The sequence below is a fragment of the Lathyrus oleraceus genome, chromosome 6 (assembly GCF_024323335.1).
Source record: "Lathyrus oleraceus cultivar Zhongwan6 chromosome 6, CAAS_Psat_ZW6_1.0, whole genome shotgun sequence".
Classification (NCBI taxonomy): Eukaryota; Viridiplantae; Streptophyta; class Magnoliopsida; order Fabales; family Fabaceae; genus Lathyrus; species Lathyrus oleraceus.
This window is the reverse complement of record NC_066584.1, coordinates 365,189,624-365,201,982: the sequence shown is the minus strand read 5'-3', so window position 1 is coordinate 365,201,982 and position 12,359 is coordinate 365,189,624.

The following is a 12,359-nucleotide window of genomic DNA, read 5'->3' as shown; positions in this document are numbered from 1 at the left end:
ACGTCAGTTTCCAGATGTTGATTTCCTCAGATTCATTTTTCCTTAGAAACCTGCACACTTAGAGAAAATTATTAGGGTACCAAATTGTTTCATTCTTTATTATCATCAAAACTTAGAGATATATTGCAGAACCAAAATCTTGTTCTAACAATTTCCCCCTTTTTGATGATGACAAAAACTTATACTTTTGATGAAACAATGGTACTTTACAAACATACAGAATTAAATGAACCAAATTCAGATAGAGTATCACTCCCCCAGAGATTAGAAATTTCCCCCTAAGTCTGATACTTAGAAATTTTTTAACATATTTGTATCAGAAAAGGATTTTTGGGGTATAGAGTTTCTTACCAGGTCTTCTTAGGTTGCTTGACTTATTTTTATTTGTTCCTTAGATATTGATTCAGTTTTCCTTGTTCAGATAGATCCTGTAAAACACTTAGATTATGCAATTGATTTTTAATGTTAGAATGTAAGCAGTGCATTCTGAGAGTTAGATATATTATTTCTATCAGAAAGGCTACTATTTATTTCTCCTCCTTTTTGTTAGAATAAAAAAGTTAGCAAAAACATAAGAAGCAATCATAAGAGGCAAAAAGATATCATTAATAGAGAAGGAAAGTTATAGAGAGAAGTACGTAGAAGAAAATGGGGCCTCAGAGGTAAAAAATCTTAGAAAAAATACAATTAAATAAATCCTAGAGTGCCTAAGGGTTTGGAGGAGGAGGCATCCTCTAAAGTAGCTAAGCAAGAAGGTTCTAGATGCTAGAGTTGACTTGATCTTGCTGGTCGAGTCTGACTCTGACCATTTGCTGTTCTTTCTGTAGCTCTTCAAGAGTCTTGAGAACCAGAGGAGCTAGATTATATGTTGATGACTCACCTCGAGTCAGAGAAACCTCAGATGACTTCACAGCCTCTTTTGCAACTATGCGAGTAGCTTCTTCAGCTTCAGCTTTTTCTTTAGCTCTAGCTTCTACAACAACAGCTTTCTTGGTTTCCTCCCTAGCAGCAGCTTCAGCAGCGACTTTTTATTCAACTTCTTTCCTGGCCCTTTCAGCAGCCTCCTGCGCCAGACGCGCCTCCAGCCTTTCTTCAGCACCTCTTCCGTCGTCATTTCTGACTTGCTCAGAAAGTCCCTTTAGCTTAAAGACCTCAAATGTCATCCCCCTAAGAAATCCATTCTAGTGAGTCCTTACTTCGGAAGGATTATCACTGAGCCTGGATTCTTCAGGTAGCTGCCCGAGTCTCAAAGCAGAGTTCTCTGAGAACTTAGCAAATGCCTCATCGATGGTGGGAAAGGTGAGGTTAGGTTCAGAGGGTTGAAAGGTGGGTTAGAGGGATTGTGTATGGGTTCAGAAGGTTCAAATATGAGTTTAGAAGAAGGTGGAATGGTTTCAAAAGGTTATGATGTGGGTTCAGAAGGAGGTGGTATTGGTTCAAAGGGTTCTGGTATAAACCGAGTCTTTTCAGATTCAGCTGTGGCATGAAGTTGTGCAAGAGTGGGGGAGGTTGGGTCAGGGATGTCTGAATGCTCAGAGTTAGAGGTTAGATCATAATAGGGTGAGAACTTGGGGTAGAGGAGGGAGGTGATATGGGTGCATTTAGAAAGATGGCATCGGATATGGGGATTGAAGTATTTGTGAGGTTGAATTATGGTAGTGGAGGTGAAGATGTGTTTGGTTCAGAAGTAAGGGGTTCAGAAGTTTGAGGTTCAGAAGGAATGGGTATGGAGATGATTGGTTCAGAGGGAGAGATGATGGGAGATGGTTGAGATATAGAAGAGAGGATTTTTCCTAGAACTAGAAACTAAAGGATATTCTGAGATAAGGGACTTACATGGCGCTGAAGAGCTCAGAGGCACAAGTTGCTTCTGAGATGCTGAAGATTCGCCCAACTTCAGAGTTTTCTTCTTCTTCTTCTTCTCAGAGGGCTATATCTTCCTCTTCATGAAATTTGGTGGTTGATCTGGTGGCCAAACCAAGTTGAACCCATAAATATCTATTCCTTGGGCTTCCATATCCTGAAGATAGAAGGCAATCAACTATGGGGGGTCAATCTTAGAGAAGAGATACATCCCACTGGATATCTCCCTCTGATCCTTCAGAGCTTCCTAGGAGGTGTCCAAAGTGGGTTTGACTCTGACCTTGTCAACTAACCCCATGATCTTCAGATGTTTTGCGTTCAGAGGCTTCCCTAAATCCATCGTGACATCTTCCATCATACCGAGAGAGATGAGATGGTACACCAACCCACTCTCTATCATAACATCAAAAATTAATCTCCCTAGAGGGATTTAATTTTATGGGTTTCATGTTGTTTCTGGTGTCTCTGACAGAGTCCTTCAGATACTTGAAGAGGAGGAAATGGAGGTTCAGCTTCAGCCCTTTGTACAGATAGTACATAATGCATTTTTTGTCCGTATTGATATAGTCAGAGGAGCTGGAAGCGAGATGATGATGGATCGTACCCAGAATGATCTTCAACCAAACTCTCAGATTTTGGTGAAGCTCTTTGTTCTTTGAAGTTCTCCCTTTTGGGTTTTGAGTGAAGATAGTAGGGATAACTTCCTGGGACATATACTTTTCCCTAGGGTTGATGTTGTATATCCTTCTTCCCCCTACTATTTCCATGTCCATAATCTTGGCAATTGACTTCTCTGTGATCACTGTCTTGATGCCTAGAACATAAGATACAATGCAGTGATCATCGCAGTCAGCGAACCTCCAGAATTCCTTCACCAGGAATGTGTAGACTGGACCTTATAGACATTTGAAGTAGTTTCCCCACCCTTGGTTCTCTAGTTCTTTAGTTAAATCTATGCCATTCTTCTTGAGGTTGTTAAAATCAACCAAAAGTTCACACAATACTTCCAGTTTTTCAAATGGTGTGGCAAGATTGATGTGAGGATGATGATAAAGAACATGAGGTTATTAAAGGCGTAACATTTTGGGTTGTAACTTGTTGTGGAGCTTCAACCTGTTTCTCAGCAGCATGCATTTGTTGAGATTATTCGAACACCTGTTGTTGTTGAGGATTCACGTTGTTGTGTTAAAGGATATGAGGTTACAAAAGAGGTTGAAGTTGCAGAGAAATGAGAACAAGGGTTTGTGTAAGTTGTGAGAGTGAAAAGTGAGAATGTGGGAATCATAATAATATATATACAAGTTTAAAACACACGCAAAACGACAGTGTTAGATAAAAGAGGGGACAAAAGTAATTATTATTGTTGAAATCTAAGTTGAAGAATGTGGGAGAATTAAATGCAGCTAATGATGGTTGTCTAATCTCAAAAATATGCACACTTCTCGAGGGGATCTCAACAGTTTGGCTCTTGAGTTCTGAGCTAGAAAGTTGTCTAGAAGATCCAATACCACACGTTTGAGAGACCACATGTTGATGTTTCTAAAGTCAAGAATATCAACAGGTTTCTGACTTTAAAGGTTTTTAATCCAGATATCATCTAACTTGTAGAAGTATCAGAACCAAAAACGGATAAACAACATATGTTCAGATCAGAGTCTATTTTAATATTAGAGAGGAGATGCACATGTTCAGATTCATTCTGGGCAATTTTCCACATTTAAATGTTTCAAAATAAAAAGAAATCTATCTTCAGCTAAGGGTTTTGTAAAGATGTCGGCCTATTGATGGTCTGTATCTATGAATTTTAAAATGATTATCCCTTTTTGAACATAGTCTCTAATAAAATGATGTTTAATTTTTATGTGCTTCGCTCTGGAATGTGAAATTGGATTCTTACTTAAACATATGGCATCAATATTCTCACAAAAGATAGGAATGTTACTCTCATAAACATGAAAGTCCTCAAGTTGATTCTTCATCTAGAGCATCTAAGTGCTGCACAGTGAAGCTGAAATGTATTATGCTTCTGCAATTGACATTGCAATGGTTGATTGTCTTTTGCTTGCCCATGATATGAGGTTTTCTCCCAGAATCTGACAGTTCCCATATATGCTTTTGCTTTCCAACCTGTCGCCAGCGTAATTTGCATCACAATACCCATAGAGCATATACTCTGATGATTTCTTATACATCAGGCCAAGGTTAGGTGTTCCTTTCAGATACTTGAGGATTATCTTAACAACAAGTAAGTGAGATTCCCTTGGATCTGACTGAAATCTGGCACAAAGACATACCTGATTAATATATCTGGACGTGTAACAGTCAGATAGAGGAGAGAACCTATCATACCACGATAAAGTTTCTGACAAACCTTTTGGCTTACCTCTTCTTTCTCTAGAATGTAAGTAGGATGCATATGAGTCTTGGCTGGTTTGCTTTATGACATGTCGAATATCTTCAAAATATCTTTTATGTATTTTCTTTGATATATGTACATGGCTTCTGAAGTTTGGTTGATTTGAATCCCTAAAAAGAACTTTAGTTCTTGCATCAGACGCATCTCAAATTCTGCATGCATTAACTTAGAAAATTCTTGCAAAACTGAGGGGTTAGCAGAACCAAATAATATGTCATCAACGTATATCTGACAAATCATAAGATCGTTTCTGATGTTTTTACAGAAGATAGTGGAGTCCATTTTTCCTCTAACAAAGTCATTCTCTAGATGGAATGAACTAAGTCTTTCATACCAACCTCTAGGAGCTTGTTTCAGACCATAAAGAGATTTTTTAAGTTTAAAAACATGTTCTGGAAGTTTTGAGTATTCAAAACCAAGAGGTTGATGGACATACATCTCTTTAGAAATATAACCATTCAGAAACGCGCTTTTGACATCCATCTGATATAATTTAATGGAATTATTTACAGCAAAAGATACAGGGAGATGGATAGATTCAAACCTTGCGATTGGAGCAAAGGTTTCATTGTAGTCAATACCTTCATGTTGACTATAACCTTGTGCCACCAGCTGTGCTTTGTTTCTGACCACTTCACCATTTCTATTTAGTTTATTTATGTAAACCCATTTGGTTTCGATCACATGGGTTCCTTTTGGTCTTGGTACAGTATCCCAAACATCATTCTTGGAAAACTGATCAAGTTCTTCTTTCATCGCCAGAATCTATTATTTGTCTTGAAGAGCTTCATCATAGGATGTTAGCTCTATCAGAGATACTAGTCCCATAAGTGTTTCTTCAGAAACTTTAAATGTTGATCTTGTTCTAACAGGTTCATTCTTGTTTCCCAGAATCAGTTCTTCAGAAACATTTTGCCTATTTGTTGGTCTTTTTTAATTGATTGTGACTGTAGGTGCTTTTGACTTTTCTTTTTCTTCTTCATTAGATTCTTTGGTCTTTTCATCAGAACCTGCAAGTTTTATCTCCAAATCTACAAAGTTCTCAACTAGCTTTGACATTTTAGAGTCAAGCTTGTCATCAAATCTTACATGTATTGATTCTTCTACAATTTGTGTTTTTATATTTTATACTTTATATCCTTTAGAACATTCTAAGTATCCCAACATAATACACTTTTGTGCCTTAGAGTCAAACTTGTTCAAATTATCTTTAGCTTGGGACATTCATTTTTGTAGTGTCCAGGTTTTTTGCATTCATAACATATCACTTCCTTATTGGGTCTGCCTCTAGAGGTTGAATATGGATGATCTCCCTTCTGTCTGGGCCTTCTGAAGTTGTTATTTATTTTTCTCTAGAGCTGTTTGATTCTTAGGGAGAGAAGAGATGATTCCTCTTTATCATTAGAATCTTCAATCTCAGAGTCACCGTCTTGTTCTTCTTCAACTTAAAAGGCTTTGTTCCTTTTTGGATTTCTTCTTTCCGATCTATACTTTAGAGCAATAAATTTGCTTTTCTTCCGAGGTTCATCTTCCTCTAGCTCTATTGCATGACTTCTGAGGGAGCTGACAAGTTCTTCAAGGCTTATATTGTTCAGATCCTTAGATAACTTCAAGGCATTGACCATAAGTCTCTACTTCTTGAGAATACTTATGATTATCTTCTTGACATGATCTGTTGTAGTGTATCCTTTATCTAGAACCTTGAGTCTTACAACTAAGGTTTGGAACCTTGAGAACACCACTTCAACAACTTTATCATCTTCCATTCTTAAGGCTTCATACTTTTGTATTGAGGCCAAAGCCTTTGTCTCTTTAACTTGTTTATTGCATTTGTGAGTCATCTTTAGAGAATCAAAGATTTCTTTGGTTGTTTCCCTGTAGGTGATCTTCTCGTACTCATTGTAGGAAATTGCATTCAACAAAATGGTTCTTGCTTTATGGTGATTCTTGAAATCACGCTTCTGATCATCACTTATTCTACTTCTTGGAATTGAAATACCAATGGCAAAAATGGGTGGTTCGTAACCATTTGTGACTATATCCCATAGATCAGCGTCGTAGCCTAGGAAGAAGCTTTCAATTATGTCCTTCCAGTATTCAAATTTTTCTCCATAAAAAACTGGAGGTTTAACGTTGTAGCTGTCTCTTTCATTTGTGTTAGCCATGATATTTTTCTCACACTGGATCTCTCTACACTGTTAAGTGTTAGATTCAAAAATCAATAATAGAGCCAAAGCTCTGATACCAATTGAAGGTAGAGAAAAACAATAAAGGGGGTTTGAATTCTTTTTACAGTAATCAATTTTTTTTAGCAACACTACACACACAAATGTAAATGCTAGCAACACAAGAAGTTTATCCTGGTTCGCTTGAAAATCAAAGCTACTCCAGTCCACCCGGCCAAGGTGATTTCGCCTTCAATAAGGACTTAATCCACTAATCTTAATAGATTACAAAAACTTCTAAGATTTTAAAAATCTCTCAGACCTATCAAGTCTACAGACTTAAACAAGTCACTTGAGGAATATCAATAATTTTAGAGAAATAGAAATATTTGCCTTAGTGCTTCAAGGTAAGCAGTGTAGACACAATTAAGAACAATGAAAAATGTTGAGTATTGGAGATCTAGGTGTATTGTAGAATTGTGTGTTTCAATATGTTGTGATTAGGTCTTTATATAGTACTTTGAGATGATACCGTTGGAGGGAAATCAAGGGAGATTTCTTGCCAACTATGGGAATTTATGGTATTAACTTCTTTGTCATTTCCATAGCGGTCTTAGAACATAATCCATAATTTCCTTATAAAGATTTATACTATACTTAGAATACTTCTTGATTAATTTTCTGATTTGGTGAGTCAGATGATTGTTGATCATGAATCAGAGTGAGCAGAGTCAGAGTCTTTGAGCAGAACCTTGATGTCTTCAGAGATTATCTTGAATGGTCTTCAAGTAGATTCTCTTGAGTAAACTTCTGATAGCTTTTTGTTGAATAGTCTTAAAATAGATTCTTTTGAATAAACTTCAGATGTTTATCTATGTAGCGGGGTTTTCGTTACCTTAGGTTTATTGACTAAACCAAAAGTAAACATACAATTCGAGTCACCAACACACTTTTATTTGTCCAAAGAAAAGGCTAAAAAGCGAACAAAAGCCAAGGTAAGAAGCTTTTCAAATCAAAAACTAATAAAAATGTCAGAGATCTGGGTGAGGGGGTTGGTTATGAAATGGGAAGGTTTTACGCACCTAAAACATCCTTAGTACTCTAAGGGAACCCTTTTTGCAAATATGTGTTGTAGGTTGGTATTTGTGAAAAGATTTGTACAAAAGGTTGGGGGGATGAGAAGAGAATATATTATATTTACAAATTTTGTTGTTTGAATGGATGAACCCATTGCCTACGTACCATCACAAAGGAGGATCAAAAACTCATAGTTCGGGGTAAAAATCTCAAAAGATTGGTGAATTGATTTGATCAAAAGCCTTAAGGTCTTTTGTTATCAAAGGGAGAAAACTCAACCTAAACCAACAATAAACCATGTGAGGAGGGCTTCAACATGCTAGTGAGGGGTTAACCCTATAATAAGCATGGAAGACTTATAATCCAACCACTAAGGATGAGGTGAGATTTACATCAACCACTATGATAACTCAAACCTATGACTAATGTTTTTGAAAAGTTTTAACAAAGTGGCCATTGGAACCATTAAACAACTTGAAGTGAGTTATATTTACAAGTTAGACTTATTTACAAAATGAAGTCAAAGTTGGATTAATGTTTATTCATAATGAGTATTCATGAAAAGAGTTTTGTAAAATAAAAGGCTTAAGGCCTAGGTTTCTAATTTGGAACAAAGTTAAAGTTTAGAAAATGATTTTTGGGTTTGGTTAGAGTGAGGAGAAGAAGAGAAGGGCTAGTCTTAAAGCATACAAAGATCAGAGGAAAAAGATAAACCCTTGGAGTTCCTTTTCTTGGAATCATAGAGATGATTCAAGATGCTCCTTTCCTTTGGACTTAGAACACAAACAAGCAATCAAACAATTTTAATTCAAGCTCCTAGGATCTCCATTTGGCTTGTCTCTTAACTTGGCTACTCATGACAATGGTCCTCTTTTCACAATCTCAAGATGGGATCCCTATCACACAAGAGCAAACATCAAAAAGTTCACAACACAATAAGGGGAATGGACAAAGAATAAGTTTGGAGGAGAAGTCCTTTGAGGTCAACTTTAAAATTTAGCATTCTAAAGGCATGAGGCCTAGTTGCTCTTCAACAAGTTTTTGCATTCTAAAGGCATGAGGCCTAGTTGCTCTTGAAATCTTTTAAGCATAGGTAAGTCCTAATTCTAAGTCCTTTATCCTTTTGCATTTGGTTCACACAAACAAACACAAAGCAAACACAAGATAGCAATATATTTATATACAATAATGAGCTCAAATGAGCAAAAGAAAATTTACATAAACATAAAATATGTGCTTAAGTGAGCAAAGGGAAAATCAATATGAATAATGAGCAAGAAATAAATGACATTAAGAGTAAATGGCAAGAAATTAAATGCTCAAATTAAAGTTAGTAATTAGTGAGGTTATGTTAGCTTGTCATAAGACAATGTAGCGTTATGTTAAGCAATCGTAAGTGGACTAATGTAGTAGTCACACCTATCTGAGGCCGGTCAATAAAAATATAGGCAAAGAACACAAGTTAGAGATCATGACTAGTAAGCCAAGCTCCATAAACTTGCCATGCCAAAACAAAAGGGGAAGGGCCTTGTATTTACTTTAGGTTATTTGCTTTACCAAGAAGCAACCTATCTTGAACACAAAGCAACTCACTTGATCATGGATCAAGTTGAGTTTGGTTTGGATCAAAGAAGGTTAAACCTCTCATTTGTCAAGACCAACCATAAGACTTTAACTCATTGGCCATTGATGGAAAAAAAGGGATGAAGATGAAAGTGAGGGAAAAAGAAGACCACAACCAAATTCAATTGATCAAATGTGAATCAAATCATCATTAATCAACACCAAACAGAAAAGAAATGAAGATAACCAGTCAACAAGTCAACAATATTTTTTTGGTATTTTTTGAAATAAAATAAAATGCAAATAAAAAATAAACAAATAAGGTCAAACCTCAAATTCAATTCAAATCAACTTCAACAAGTCCAATTAAATTCTCATAGGTTCAACATAGTCAAACAAGCTTTGACTAATTTTCTCAACAATTTTTGAAATTAGAAAGCAATTAAAAATCATTAAAAACAATTAAAAATAGCACAATATGAACTAATATCTCAAATAAATCAAATAAGAAATTAATGAGACTATTTTTCATTGACTTATCATGATCCATAGAGGTTATGAAAATATTTTTGGATTTTTCAAAAGTCAGAAAGTATTTTAAAATGAATTAAAACTATTAAAAATCAAATCATCCATGAAAAATATCAAATGAAGTCACAAAAATGATTAAAAATCAAAATATGAAACTAGATTTTTCAAGAAATTTTTTGGCATTGGTCGCATATTTTTATGACTTCAAATAATTTTTTTATGAATTTTTGAAAATTAAATGAATTAACTGAAAATAAAAGAAAATAGAATAAAATGAAAAAACCAGCGCCATAGGATGGACTTCATTATTTGACGTGGCAAGGCTGAATGGCTCAGATCATGGAGAACACGGTGCAACCAAGTCAAACGCGTAGCAACATATATTAAATGAACTAAACACAAAGGATGCACATGATTAAAACGTGAGAACCAGATCCAAGGGCTGTGAAGGTGCACACATGGTGATGGTGGTGGAAACCACCATCTTCTCCGGCGGAACAACCAATTCCGGCCACCAGTTGCATAGAAAAAAAGTTTCATGAAAATGGAAAACAAGGACATGGAAATGAAGCTTGTGTGATGGAGATCATCACTGTACCATTGGATCTTCCTCACTCTTCCTATATTGAGAGAAACGTGAGGAATAAGATAATGGTTTTTAAACTGTAAGCTCATGAAATGATGAATTGAAACCACCATTGGCTTGCCTCAAGTGTGAGGACTTCAGAAAACCACACAAACACAAGAATGCTACATTGAATTTAGAGTTCTAGATCCAAAAAGTTTGAAGGTATACCTCTGAATTGGAGCACTTCAGGCCAAGAATCCTTCAAGATCTTAGCTCCTCTTTGCTCTAGGGATGCAGTGGAAGTGAAAGGCTAAGGAATTAAGCTTTGAAGATCAACTAATGATACTGAATTTCAAGCTCGAAAGTGAGAAATTTTTTGATTAAATTCCTTTGGTATGGCTATGGTTTCAATGCTGCAGCAATTCAGATCTCCAAAAGGTTGATGAATGAATGAGAGGGAAGCTCTATTTATAGCTGAAAGTCTCAAATTATCACACTTCTCTCATGTGCATGGCAAATTGAAATTGGATGCATGGGCCTATACAGGCGTGTGGAAGGCCCAATGATGGCTAGAAAATCATGCTGAGTTCATATGGAAAGGATTTGGACGTGTACATGATATGGAATCAGCTTGCATACCAAGTTATAACATGAACTACCAAAATGCACCTAAGTGGAAATGCATTTGAAACTCTCAAATGGTAAGTCCAAAAGAGTATTGTGAGTAATGGTTGGAAAGCCCTTGGAATAAGGAACAAAAGTTATGGTAGGCAAAAATTCATTTGGCAATTGGAAATTGATGAAAACTAGCTATGAAAATCCAAGTACAAAACATATTCAAAACAATTTGAAAAATTTCACCAAAAGCAAGCTTAATCAAACCCCTCTGTTTTCATGATGCAAGATTCAAATGGAAAACTGTCCAACATCAAAGTTGTAGGTAGTTTCAAGATGATCAATTTAGACTCAGAGTTTTCATCATTTGGATTTCCTATGACAAAGTTATAGGTGTTTGAAGTTGGGTACTTTTTCAAATTCAATGAATTAGGTCCAATATGACCTATAATGTTTTGTATTATCACATGTATTTATTTTAGGATTATGAAATTTTGTCCAACATAAAATTTGAAATAGACATCTCAATAGTTCCAATGCATTTGGTCTCACCTCAAAATCATAACAATTAAGGAAGTCATGCCCTTGGTAAGTTGACCCAAAATTAGGGTTTCAGTCAAAATGGCCTATAATGTTTTGAAATTAATGATGACCTTACAAGTTTCAAATGGATTTTTGATGAACATTAAAGTTGTTCATATGGTTATTAATAACATGTTATCTCTTGGGGTCATCTTCATTTGACAAACACATCAAAAGGTATGTCTCAATGGTGCTCAACTTAGTCAGATGACTTGACTAGTCAACTTTTCAAGGCCAAACTTCCAATCTTGATGAATAAATGATTGAGGATCCTCAAATAGGCTCATATATGCATAAAATGATGAATGAAAGAACTTACCTTGATTAAATTTGATCAGAGGTTGAGATTGCTTCATGGGCAAAGCCCAGTCAAAACATAATTGAAGTAGGGTTTCCTTGGGAAACAATCCTCAAGCCCTTTGGGTTATCTTGATCAAATTGGCAAATTGAGATACTTGGGAGACATATATGATGGTTAGGAACTTTGTGGACCATTATCATGCTTTTCCTCATCTTCATCTGGCCATTTCCTTGGGCTTAAGAGCCTCCTAGGTGCATTGGAGCACATGATCACTTGAGCTTCAAAACAAAAAGAGTTAGTGACATATTTTTGTGCTTTTGGTTAGTAATTGTAAGACCCCAATTTTGGGCCCTAAGATCCCTCATGGCCCATATCATATCATATCATGGCCTCGAGGATCACTGCATGCCCTAGTTTCCCTCCTAGTGGGTGGGTTGCTTTGTGAGTGTTGTTCTTGATCACCAAGCATGCCTTGCATTTGTATATCTTTGCCTTTCATATGTTTACTAACCAAAAAATACAAAAATATTGTCATTCTAACCTTGTTGCTTGCAGTTGAAGCAATCATCAGCAATTAGGTCAAAGACAGTCAACAGTCAATCAAAGCAATGGATGGTGGCCATTCTTGCAGAATTTGGGCACCATGATCAATAATCAAGAGCTCATATGACTTGGGAC